Source organism: Phyllobates terribilis, unplaced genomic scaffold (genome assembly GCF_046119375.1).
Source record: "Phyllobates terribilis strain yellow unplaced genomic scaffold, ASM4611937v1 Scaffold_1__5_contigs__length_1240528914, whole genome shotgun sequence".
NCBI lineage: Eukaryota > Metazoa > Chordata > Amphibia > Anura > Dendrobatidae > Phyllobates > Phyllobates terribilis.
The window spans coordinates 613,726,047-613,737,586 of NW_027362761.1; the positions used below are offsets into that span (position 1 = coordinate 613,726,047).

The 11,540-nt window shown below is 44.5% G+C and overlaps 1 pseudogene; it reads left to right on the forward strand.

The window, feature by feature from the left end:
* LOC141153319 (uncharacterized) overlaps positions 1-9,781 on the forward strand; it is a 46,720-nt pseudogene extending 36,939 nt beyond the window's left edge.
* The last annotated feature ends 1,759 nt before the right edge of the window (positions 9,782-11,540 follow it).

Below are 11,540 nucleotides of genomic sequence, written 5' to 3' on the forward strand. Positions count from 1 at the left end.
TTATACAGGACAGCACTGGAGGATTCTGGGTGATGAGCGGAGAGGTGACTGCTGGGACATTATACAGGACAGCACTGGAGGATTCTGGGTGATGAGCGGAGAGGTGACTGCTGGGACATTATACAGGACAGCACTGGTGGATTCTGGGTGATGAGCGGAGAGGTGACTGCTAGGACATTATACAGGACAGCACTGGAGGATTCTGGGTGATGAGCGGAGAGGTGACTGCTGGGACATTATACAGGACAGCACTGGAGGATTCTGGGTGATGAGCGGAGAGGTGACTGCTGGGACATTATACAGGACAGCACTGGAGGATTCTGGGTGATGAGCGGAGAGGTGACTGCTGGGACATTATACAGGACAGCACTGGAGAATTCTGGGTGATGACCGGAGAGGTGACTGCTGGGACATTATACAGGACAGCACTGGAGGATTCTGGGTGATGAGCGGAGAGGTGACTGCTGGGACATTATACAGGACAGCACTGGAGGATTCTGGGTGATGACCGGAGAGGTGACTGCTGGGACATTATACAGGACAGCACTGGAGGATTCTGGGTGATGGCCGGATTGGTGACTGCTGGGACATTATACAGGACAGCACTGGAGGATTCTGGGTGATGACCCGAGAGGTGACTGCTGGGACATTATACAGGACAGCACTGGAGGATTCTGGGTGATGACCCGAGAGGTGACTGCTGGGACATTATACAGGACAGCACTGGAGGATTCTGGGTGATGACGGTGTCGTTGTTGTCAGGTTCCTATAAGGTGTCAGGACGTCGCTGTCTATCTCTCCATGGAGGAGTGGGAGTATCTAGAAGGACACCAGGATCGGTACCAGGAGGTGATGATGGAGGAGCTCCGGCCTTGGACATTAGGAGGTCAGCAGATATATATTTATCCCCATTACTGTGTCGACTAGCTGCTGTATTGAAGCGTTTACATTGCCGTTAAAAATAGATGTTTTTTTTACCTCCTGTATTAAATCACACTAGAGACTCATTTTTACTGTTTGTCTCTGTACGGGAAGAGGGGGCGGGCCTTAGTCTGTGTACAGAAGAGGGGGCGGGCCTTAGTCTGTGTACGAAGAGGTGGCGGGCCTTGGTCTGTGTACAGGAAGAGGGGGCGGGCCTTGGTCTGTGTACAGAAGAGGGGGCGGGCCTTAGTCTGTGTACAGAATTGGGGGCGGGCCTTAGTCTGTGTACAGGAAGAGGGGGCGGGCCTTGGTCTGTGTACAGAAGTGGGGGCGGGCCTTAGTCTGTACAGGAAGAGGGGGCGGGCCTTAGTCTGTGTACAGGAAGAGGGGGCGGGCCTTGGTCTGTGTACAGGAAGAGGGGGAGGGCCTTGGTCTGTGTACAGAAGTGGGGGCTGACCTTGGTCTGTGTACATAAGTGGGGGCGGGCCTTGGTCTGTGTACAGGAAGTGGGGGAGGGCCTTGGTCTGTGTACGGGAAGAGGGGGCGGGCCTTGGTCTGTGTACGGGAAGAGGGGGCAGGCCTTGGTCTGTGTACGGGAAGAGGGGGCGGGCCTTGGTCTGTGTACAGAAGTGGGGGCTGGCCTTGGTCTGTGTACAGAAGTTGGGGCGTTTTTGCAAAATGCAGCATGTCACTTCTTTCAGCGTTTTTCACCCTTTGCAATGGGTATTGCAAAAAACACAGCAAAAAAAACGCAGGTATCAGGTTTTAATTCATTTTTGGTGCCAAAACCTGAGGAAGTTGAATCAGATTATTTTTTTATGCACTAACCTTTATCAGCATGTACAAGAGGCAAATGTACCCTGACAAAAACACAGCAAAAACTCATCAAAACCTGCTTTTTGGGGTTGTTTTTTTTACTGCCAAGAGAGCAGGTTTTGCCTTCAGGAAAAAAAAAAACGCAGCAAAAACACAACGTGTGAACATAGCTTTAGACGGAACAAACTTGGACTAGGCAGTCAGTCTTAAAATGTGTCAGATTTATCAAAGTGATGATACATTTATAAGAAATATAATGACCCTGGCATATGAAGGGTTAATCTTTATTTTATCCATTTTGACAAATGGAAAACAAAAACCCAATTTACTAAACTACTAATAATTTCTAGTGGATTCTTAAAACTTAACTTTTAGCTTTTAAGTCTTGCAGCAGTATATTGTCGCCACTCAGATGATCACTGGATGAATTGATTTTTAGTTGTGTTATGGAGACCCTCTTTGTTTTTAGGGAGAACTTTGGAATAGACAGCAAAGGGTCTTCACATTGCCAGTGAGATTCAAATTAAGATACTTCCATCGATGCAGGAAGAGAGACAGAATACATGTGACATGCATCAGCAGGTAGAGTCTTCTGGTGTGGCAACATAGACTCACCAATTTATTAGCTAGACAGAACAGAACTTCATTGTTACATACAACTGAACAGAAAACCGAAATAGACTAATAAGTAACAAACACATTTCCCTTGGCCCAACGTAAACCTTCTTGTCAAGGACTTCACAGGAAGCAAGTATCTTAGTCAGACATTCCACAATGAAAAATCAGAAAACACTCAAGCAGACTTCAGACATAGCAAAAATATATATATATATTTTTTTCTAAATTAATAATGATATCTAGATATTAAAAAATTAACCATAACTGTTGTATAACAATGTGTAGTGTGTGTGTGTGTTCATGCAGGTTGTCGTCATTTAAAGGAGTCTGATTTCTCCTATATTAAAACATATTGAAATCTGCCCCCCTCCCAACATGTTTCGCTGGATAAATCGGCTTCATCAGGGGAGGTGTTAGGCGTCGGTCTGGTGCTGGATTCGAAATGGGTCCAGGACCTTCTGTGGTTTCCCATTTCAGTCCAGCCAGGGCTGATGCTGCTCAGCATCACCGTCAGCCCTAACGCCTAGCTGGTCCGCGAGCACTGGTTGTCTCCCAGCTAGTTGTGCCTAGCAATGTTAAGCCTGGGTTGCAGAGGGAGACAGGGCTTGCGGAATCTAAGTCCAGGATTTGCCGCACTGAGCATGTCCGTGACCTGGCGGATCATGATTGGTGGGTTGGCACCCACCTGACCTGGTGAGCTGGCACTGCCTGATTGGTCACGGGTGTCGTCACCAATGGTGCGACAGTGGGGCAGGGCTTAATCTTTAAAAGGCCCGCCCACAAACATGGCGGCGCGCTCAGATCATTTGAGCTAGCTGTTTGTGGTGTGCACACTTACTCTGGGCTCCTCGAAGAGCCATAGCTTTAGCTAGGCAGGTAGAAAAAGTAGGCAGGTAGCTTCGCCTCGCTGACTGGCTCTAACCAGGGGGTTCGCCTAACACCCCGAGCCGCCTGTGAGCTAAATAGAGCGGGTTTGCTCAGTCCGGTAGCACGCCGGCTGAGTGCTCGAATATCCGGAGGGAATCACACCCGCACGCTAGCGCCGTCTCCTTTAGCGTAGCACCTGTACCGAAGACAGGGCTACTGCTCATAGTCCGGTCACACGTCTCCCTGCGGTTCTTGGAGATTGTGTGAACCGCTTTAGCGCCAAACCCCATAGCGTAGCGCCTGTATCAAAGACAGGGCTACTGCTGTTCCCACGGTCGCACGTCTCCCTGCGGTTCTTGGAGATTGTGCGAACCGTCTTACCCTTCCGTGTGCGTTAACACGAAGGGCTAAGATAATTGTTAGGTGCGTCGCCGGTCGCTCTCTCCTCCATGCAGTAAACGGAGATAGAGCGTATCGCTATACCCTGTCCGGTGTGAAGTTAACACGGAGGGGTTTATCATTTAGTTGTCGTTTGCCTTTCCACCCGGAGAGTGTTCGGCAGCAGTCCTCTAGGCTGCATCGCGGACCCCGGGGTCGGTTGCGTTCCATTAAATAAAGTTGTCTGCAACCGCTCCCCCTAACAGGAAGTGAAACAAATTACTGCATTTCGTATGTTCCCCAAGGTTATACAATCTCTGTTGCATGTCATTAGAGGTGTGATGGCTATTGTCCAATAGATACTTTGGATAAATATTCAATGTCCACAAAATTTGATTAGCCAATCGGGCTCCAGTGTTAAATCCAGTTGGTGCAGTCCTTCAACATATGCTTCCTCTAGGAACACGGTGTATCCACACAGCGAGCGCATTGTCATGCGCACTTTTGTTTTAGTCTCTGCCCGCAGTAGGTGTGCAGGCGCAAGCCGGCGATGTCTCTGCTCAGGCGCGAGATGGCGGATGACGCAGGAGGCATCATCCACGTCAGTCAGAGCAGGAGGACGGCGATCGGCAGCTGGGAAGAGGGATAGACTCCTCAGTAAGGACGCCTATTTACGTAGAGTACGGGAGACTTTCAAAAGGTTTTTGGGGGGCATACAGGTCAGGGGGTTATATACCCCTTTATAGAATGCAGCACAGGTGCTGGTTAAGATGCTATTCTTAGTTCAGACGTGCAAAAACTGCTGATAGCTTCCTTTTAAGGCCTTTTGGACTTAGATTTTCCAGCCTGTAGATCCAACAAGCTTCTTCTTGGAGATGTTTGGTATAAAAATTGCCCATCCAGGGCCCAAATTAACCTGACAGATAGCCAAAAACTGTAGAGCTGTTGCCTCAACAATCCAGGAGCAATGTGGTGATGATGATTTTTTTCCCCTACGATGGAGACCATGTCACAGGGTAAAAGGGAGAACTAGGTGGCTCAGTGATTAAACATTGACATTTTGGGTCCTTGGCCAGGAAACTCCCCAGATCTCAGTCCCACTGTGAACCACTGGTCCGTCCTCATGAAGTGTATATAGAGAAAATACCACGGCACTTCAGATTCAGAAAAGTATGTATTTCTTTAATTTCAGCAATAGGTCTGACGAAGGGAAAGAAGGCCAACGTTTCAGTCAGATGACCTTGTTCATGGCCTACAAAAAGTGTATGTGTATAGAAATAAATCAGAAATACATCAGAAATGTTAATTAGATGACATTAACAAAAGTATATATGTGAAATAAGATAAATACTAGCTGTGCTTTTTATGGTATTAGTAGTACTCTTGAAGCGACAAACAAAACCCAGAAATTGTGGTAACTCCGAGCCCTGATGAGACAAGAACGGACGGCCATCAGTCATGATCTGCTCAGAAGCCGGCATCCAACTGCTGGGGGAAGGCCAGGGGTTCGGAGGATAAGGGGCAGGGGTGTGGAGGATAAGGGGCAGGGCTGTGGAGGATAAGGGGCAGTATTGTGGAGGATAAGGGGCAGGGGTGTGGAGGATAAGGGGCAGGGGTGTGGAGGATAAGGGGCAGGGGTGTGGAGGATAAGGGGCAGGGGTGTGGAGGATGGGGGCAGGGGTTCGGAGGATAAGGGGCAGGGGTGTGGAGGATAAGGGGCAGGGCTGTGGAGGATAAGGGGCAGTATTGTGGAGGATAAGGGGCAGGGGTGTGGAGGATAAGGGGCAGGGGTGTGGAGGATGGGGGAAGGGTGTTCGGAGAATAAGGGGCAGGGCTGTGGAGAATAAGGGTGAGGGGTGTGGAGGATGGGGGAAGGGGTTCGGAGGATAAGGAGCAGTGGTGTGGAGAATAAGGGGCAGGGGTGTGGAGGATAAGGGCGGTGCTGGGAATATTGAGGCTTTATAGAAACTACATGGATTTGTCAATAAAAGTGTAAAAACTGATGAAATGTTTATAATTGTCCATCAGTAACAATAGAAACATCTGACTGAAAAGGTGAAAAACACTAAAGCAGAAAACAGTCAAAACCAAAATTTGTGTCAATTGCAAATCTATTGACCACGACTGTGTATATACCAAGGTTAATCTAGTCAGCCAGTGTGTATGGTATATTGATATACGGAGGTCGTGTATTCAATCACTGTGTTTCCTACAGATGGACTCATGGAAATAAATCCACCAGAGAGATGTCCCCGTCCTCTGTATCCCCAGGACTGTCCAGAGGAGAATCACAACATCCCGGAGGATCATCAGGTAGATGGCACTGAAGTCCCCAAAAAATCTGACCATGAAGTGATGGGACCTGAGCTCATCTTACATTGTTCTTTTTAGGGTGAAGATCTGATTGATATTAAGGTTGAGGTTATCGATGAAGCAGAAGAGATGGATTTATGGGCCGATCAGCGGGGTGAGGAGGGAGACTGACATGTCTGTTCTGTGGTCACCTACTACTACTCCCATCATCTCATCATCACATGACACAATCTATTCCATCACTGTATTCTGTCACTGTCTGTTTCCTACAGATGGACTCATGGAAAGAAATTCCCCAGAGAGATGTCCCCGTCCTCTGTATCCCCAGGACTGTCCAGAGGAGAATCACAACATCCCGGAGGATCATCAGGTAGATGGTCCTGAGACCTGTACCAGATTTATAGAGGGAAATGGGGAAATTTCTGATCCAACAGTCATAGATGTCATAGATTTTGGTGGTTTCTTTTATCAGGGAAATTATCTCACTAATATTGAATTGGAAGATGAGGAAGAGAGGATGACCAGAAGTCAACAGTGTATGACTGGCGTGAAGGAGGAAATTCCAGTACATTTTACTACAGGTATGTATTTATGATAGACACGCAGCTTTGCTACAAGATCCCACACGCAGCTTTGCTACAAGATCCCACGCGCATCTCTGCTACAAGATCCCACGCGCATCTCTGCTACAAGATCCCACGCGCAGCTCTGCTACAAGATCCCACGCGCAGCTCTGCTACAAGATCCCACGCGCAGCTCTGCTACAAGATCCCACGCGCAGCTCTGCTACAAGATCCCACGCGCAGCTCTGCTACAAGATCCCACGCGCAGCTCTGCTACAAGATCCCACGCGCAGCTCTGCTACAAGATCCCACGCGCATCTCTGCTACAAGATCCCACGCGCATCTCTGCTACAAGATCCCACGCGCATCTCTGCTACAAGATCCCACGCGCATCTCTGCTACAAGATCCCACGCGCATCTCTGCTACATGATCCCACGCGTTATGCTCTGCTACATGATCCCACGCGCAGCTCTGCTACATGATCCCACGCGCAGCTCTGCTACATGATCCCACGCGTTATGCTCTGCTACATGATCCCACGCGCAGCTCTGCTACATGATCCCACGCGCAGCTCTGCTACAAGATCCCACGCGCAGCTCTGCTACATGTGTACCTCTCCTTCCTGTAGGATCCACCTCTTGATTTGGGTCACAACTCTGTAACTGTTTTAACCAGCTTCAATGTTATGAATATCTACAGAAAAACTTACAATGTCCCATTTTAATCTCAACAGAAAATCACATTATGAATCCTGAGGGAAACTTCATGTTATTGATTAATTATAAAGGAGAAGATGAAGATATCAAGCAGCTCTCGTCAGAAGAAAAGATAATTACCCATAATATAAATTCAGAAGGTCACAGTATAGATTTAACATATAATCCCCATCATCACGAGGATCCTTCTTCTGACCAGTTTCAGATTGCTACCACAAGTACAGATCAGAATGGTGGAAAAAGGTTTCCATGTGGAGAATGTGGAAAACACTTTACAAGACGCTCAAGTCTTTATGTACACAAAAGAATTCACACAGGGGAGAAGCCGTACTCCTGTTCAGAATGTGGAAAAGGATTCATAGGTAAATCAGGTCTTGTTGCACATAAAAGAATTCACACAGGAGAAAAACCATTTTCATGCTCATTATGTGGGAAGTCATTTATAAACAAATCAGGTCTTGTTAAACATCGGAGAAGTCACACAGGAGAGAAGCCGTATTCATGTTCAGAATGTGAGAAATGTTTTTCAGATAAATCACATCTTATTAAACATAAACAAACTCACACTGGAGAGAAGACCTTTTCTTGTTCAGAATGTGGCAAATGCTTTATCTGGAAAGTAAATTTTGTCAGACATCAGCGAAGCCACACAGGAGAGAAACCATATTCATGTTCACTCTGTGGGAAGTCCTTTATAGATAAATCAAGTCTTGTTAAGCATCAGAGAATTCACACAGGGGAGAAGCCGTATACATGTTCTGAATGTGGAAAAGGTTTTACAGATAAATCACATTTTGTTAAACATCAAAGAATTCACACAGGAGAGAAGCCATATTCATGCTCAAAATGTGAAAAATGCTTTGCCTGGAAAATAGATTTTGTTAGACATCAACAAAGTCACAAAGGAGAGAAGCCGTTTTCATGTGTGATATGTGGGAAGTCATTTATAGATAAATCAAGTCTTGTTAGACATGAAAGAAGCCACACAGGGGAGAAGCCATTTCCATGTTTGCTATGTGGGAAATCATTTACTGATAAATCAGGTCTTGTTATACATGAAAGAATTCACTCAGGTGAGAAGCCATTTTCATGTTCTCTATGTAAGAAGTGCTTCACATGTAAAGCAAGTCTTGTTAGACATGAGCGAAGTCACACAGGAGAGAAAGCATATTCATGTTCAGAATGTGGGAAATGTTTTATCTATCAATCAGACTGTGTTAAACATCAGAGAATTCACACAGGAGAGAAACTATATATGTGCTCAGAATGTGGAAAGTACTTCACAGGTAAATCAGATCTTGTTAAACATCAGAGAATTCACACAGGAGAGAAACCGTTTTCATGTTCAGAATGTGGGAAATGTTTCACACATCAATCAGATCTTGCGAAACATCAGAGAATTCACACAGGAGAAAAACCATATTCATGTTCAGAATGTGGGAAATGCTTTACAGATAAATCAAGTCTTGTTAAACATCAGAAAAGTCACACTGGGGAGAAACCATATTCATGCTCCGAATGTGGGAAATATTTTATGACAAAAACCAAACTTAAGGATCATCATCGAAGTCATACAGGAGAGAAGCCGTTTCCATGTTCACTATGTGGGAAATGCTTCGTGAATAAATCAAATCTTCTTACACACGAGAAAAGTCACACAGGAGAGAAGCCGTATTCATGTTCAGAATGTGACAAGTGTTTTACATATAAATCAGATCTTGTTAAACATCAGAGAATTCACAAGGAAGAGAAACCATTTTTATGTTTAGAATGCGGGAAATGTTTTACTCAGCAAGCAGATCTCATGAGCCATCAGAGAAGTCACATGGGAGAGATGCCATTGTGATGTTCTATGTTTTAAAAATGTTTTACAAGGAAATCAGATTTTTAAAACTCAAAAAATTTACATTGATTGGAAACAATATTCTTGTTTAGAATGTGAAAAATTCTGTAAATGCCAAAAAAAACCAAAGGTTGTTAAAGTGTATCAGGTTATTTTCAAACAAACGATTACACTAAGGGCAGGTGCAGAATACCGTGTATTCTCTCATTTGAGAGAATCGGGACGATTATGCAAATCAAACTCTGATCTGAGTTGGATCGAAGTGTGAGCATAGCATGATCCGATTCACTCGGATGAGGAGAAGATGGAGAAAAAATTTCTCCGTTTAGTCAGGTCACGGAGATCAGACTGCACTCAGATATCATGCATGGCCGAGTATGATCCAAAGATTGGATCAAACTTGGCTTATGGTGATTTTTTTTCTGTAACCGACTTGGTCCAAGGATCAAATCTGACTTGTGAACGTACCCATAGTATAACATTGGTCCAAGTGTGATTCCATGTTTTGCTGGATCACACTCGGACCGAAAATAAGGCTATGTGCATGAGTCTTAAATGCCAATATTATTGTCTTTTTGAGTAGAATTAACCTGGATCTGCAAGACATTAAAATTCTATTTACGAGATTCGTAGAGAAAAGTAATACAGGGAAGAACATTTTTTGCTTTCCAAGCAGTGAAGCTGAATTGTCACCATGAACCTTGTTTGTTATTACTGTATTCAGAATATCAGATGTTGTGAAACTCTTATCTAGACTTTGTATTGTATGTTGATATTAATATTTGAATATCAAGCATTATAAAAAAAAATATCTGTGACTTAACGAAAAATACTTATGAAATTTCTTTCAATTGTTTCCAAGTCAATTTCTTAAGTTGATTTATACTTTTACCCATTCGTACATAGACATCATGGTCCAGAAGGTCTTTCCGGAAATGGACACACAATGTACAACATGGTGACCGAGTAAAGATGGCTGCTGCCCCTTTGTTGCATTTCTGGGTACATCATGCCAATCTTTCCCCCCCTTCCACCACCACACACGCGTCCTCTCCCGACAAGCCTCTTGTAGCCTGCGCTGCCGAATGGCCGTATAACCACTTGGTCTCTTCTGTTATTGTTTAGGGCGACCATGCCCTGAACATACTTACGTGATTAAAGCACCCTATGCTCGGTAGCATCTTGTAACATGAGCTCCACATCCTTGTAATTTAGACAATTTGTTTTATAACTCCCCTGGAAGGCTGTTCTACAAAATTTAGGTTGATAGGGTTTGCATTTATGTATGAAAATATCTAAAAATTGACAGACTTAAAATTTTTGTTTTCAATTAAATTTACAAACCCTGAATTTCTAGGGACCGCTACACTTTTGAAGTGACTTTGAGGGGGGGGCCTATAGGTCAGAAAGCAATCAAAACCCAATTTAAAATCTTCACTTCCCCCTCAATGTATTCAGAACCACATTCATAAATTGTGTTAACCCTTCGGGTGCTTTACAGGACTTAATACAAAGTGGAAGAAAAAAAAATTAAAAAATGTCACTTTTTTTTTTTTTTAAACTAAAATGTTGCTTTAGTTCCAAATTTTTCATTTTCGCAAAGTAAAAGGAGAAAATGGACCATACAATTTGTATTATGCATTTTCTCCTGAGTATGCCGATACACCATTCGTGGGGGAAAGTTCTGTTTGGACGCACGGGAGAGCTCAAGAGGTGAGGAGCACTACTTGATTTTTGCAGCGCAAATTTGACTGAAATAGATTCCAGACTCCATGTTCATTTTCAGAGACCCCCCCCCCCCCCCCAAGGTGCCAAAACGGCAAAAAAAAAAAAAAAAAAAAGCCCACAAGTGACTAGAAATTACTCTCATTCATAGGGCGGATGACCATCTTGAACCCACAGGTGTTTCACAGAATTCTATAATATTGGGCAGTAAAAATTAAATATTGAATTGTTTTTGTGAACGTGCTAATTCCCCAAATTCAATTTCACAAGGGTATGTCGTGTGATGACATCAGATCCTCTCACTCTCCAGTCAGATCATCTGTTATTCCCATAGATAATGAGGTCGTGTGATGACATCAGAACCTCTGTAATAATTATAATGGATACCACAGGAGTCTTTTTGCGTGGAACAAAGATACAACAGAACACAACTTATAGGTGTCAGTGTATATTATAAACACACGGTGTTTCAAACAAGTGCAGACGAAAACACAAAGTCCATAAACACTCAGGGGAAAATGCAATCAGCGGAGCAGTCCATAAAGCGCAGTTCACACTAGAGGATGCTAGAAAACAAGGAAGTCTTTATCAAGTCCAAACAATATATATTATATAATCCAGGGAGGCCTGGGTAGGAAGTCCCAGATAATGCAGCACAGTCCCGTGCTCTAAATGTAATCAGCAAAGCACAATTCACACTAGAGGATGCTAGAAAACAAGGAAGTCCTTATCAAGTCCATGCAAGGAAGTCCATACAATATTTAGATAATCCAGGGAGG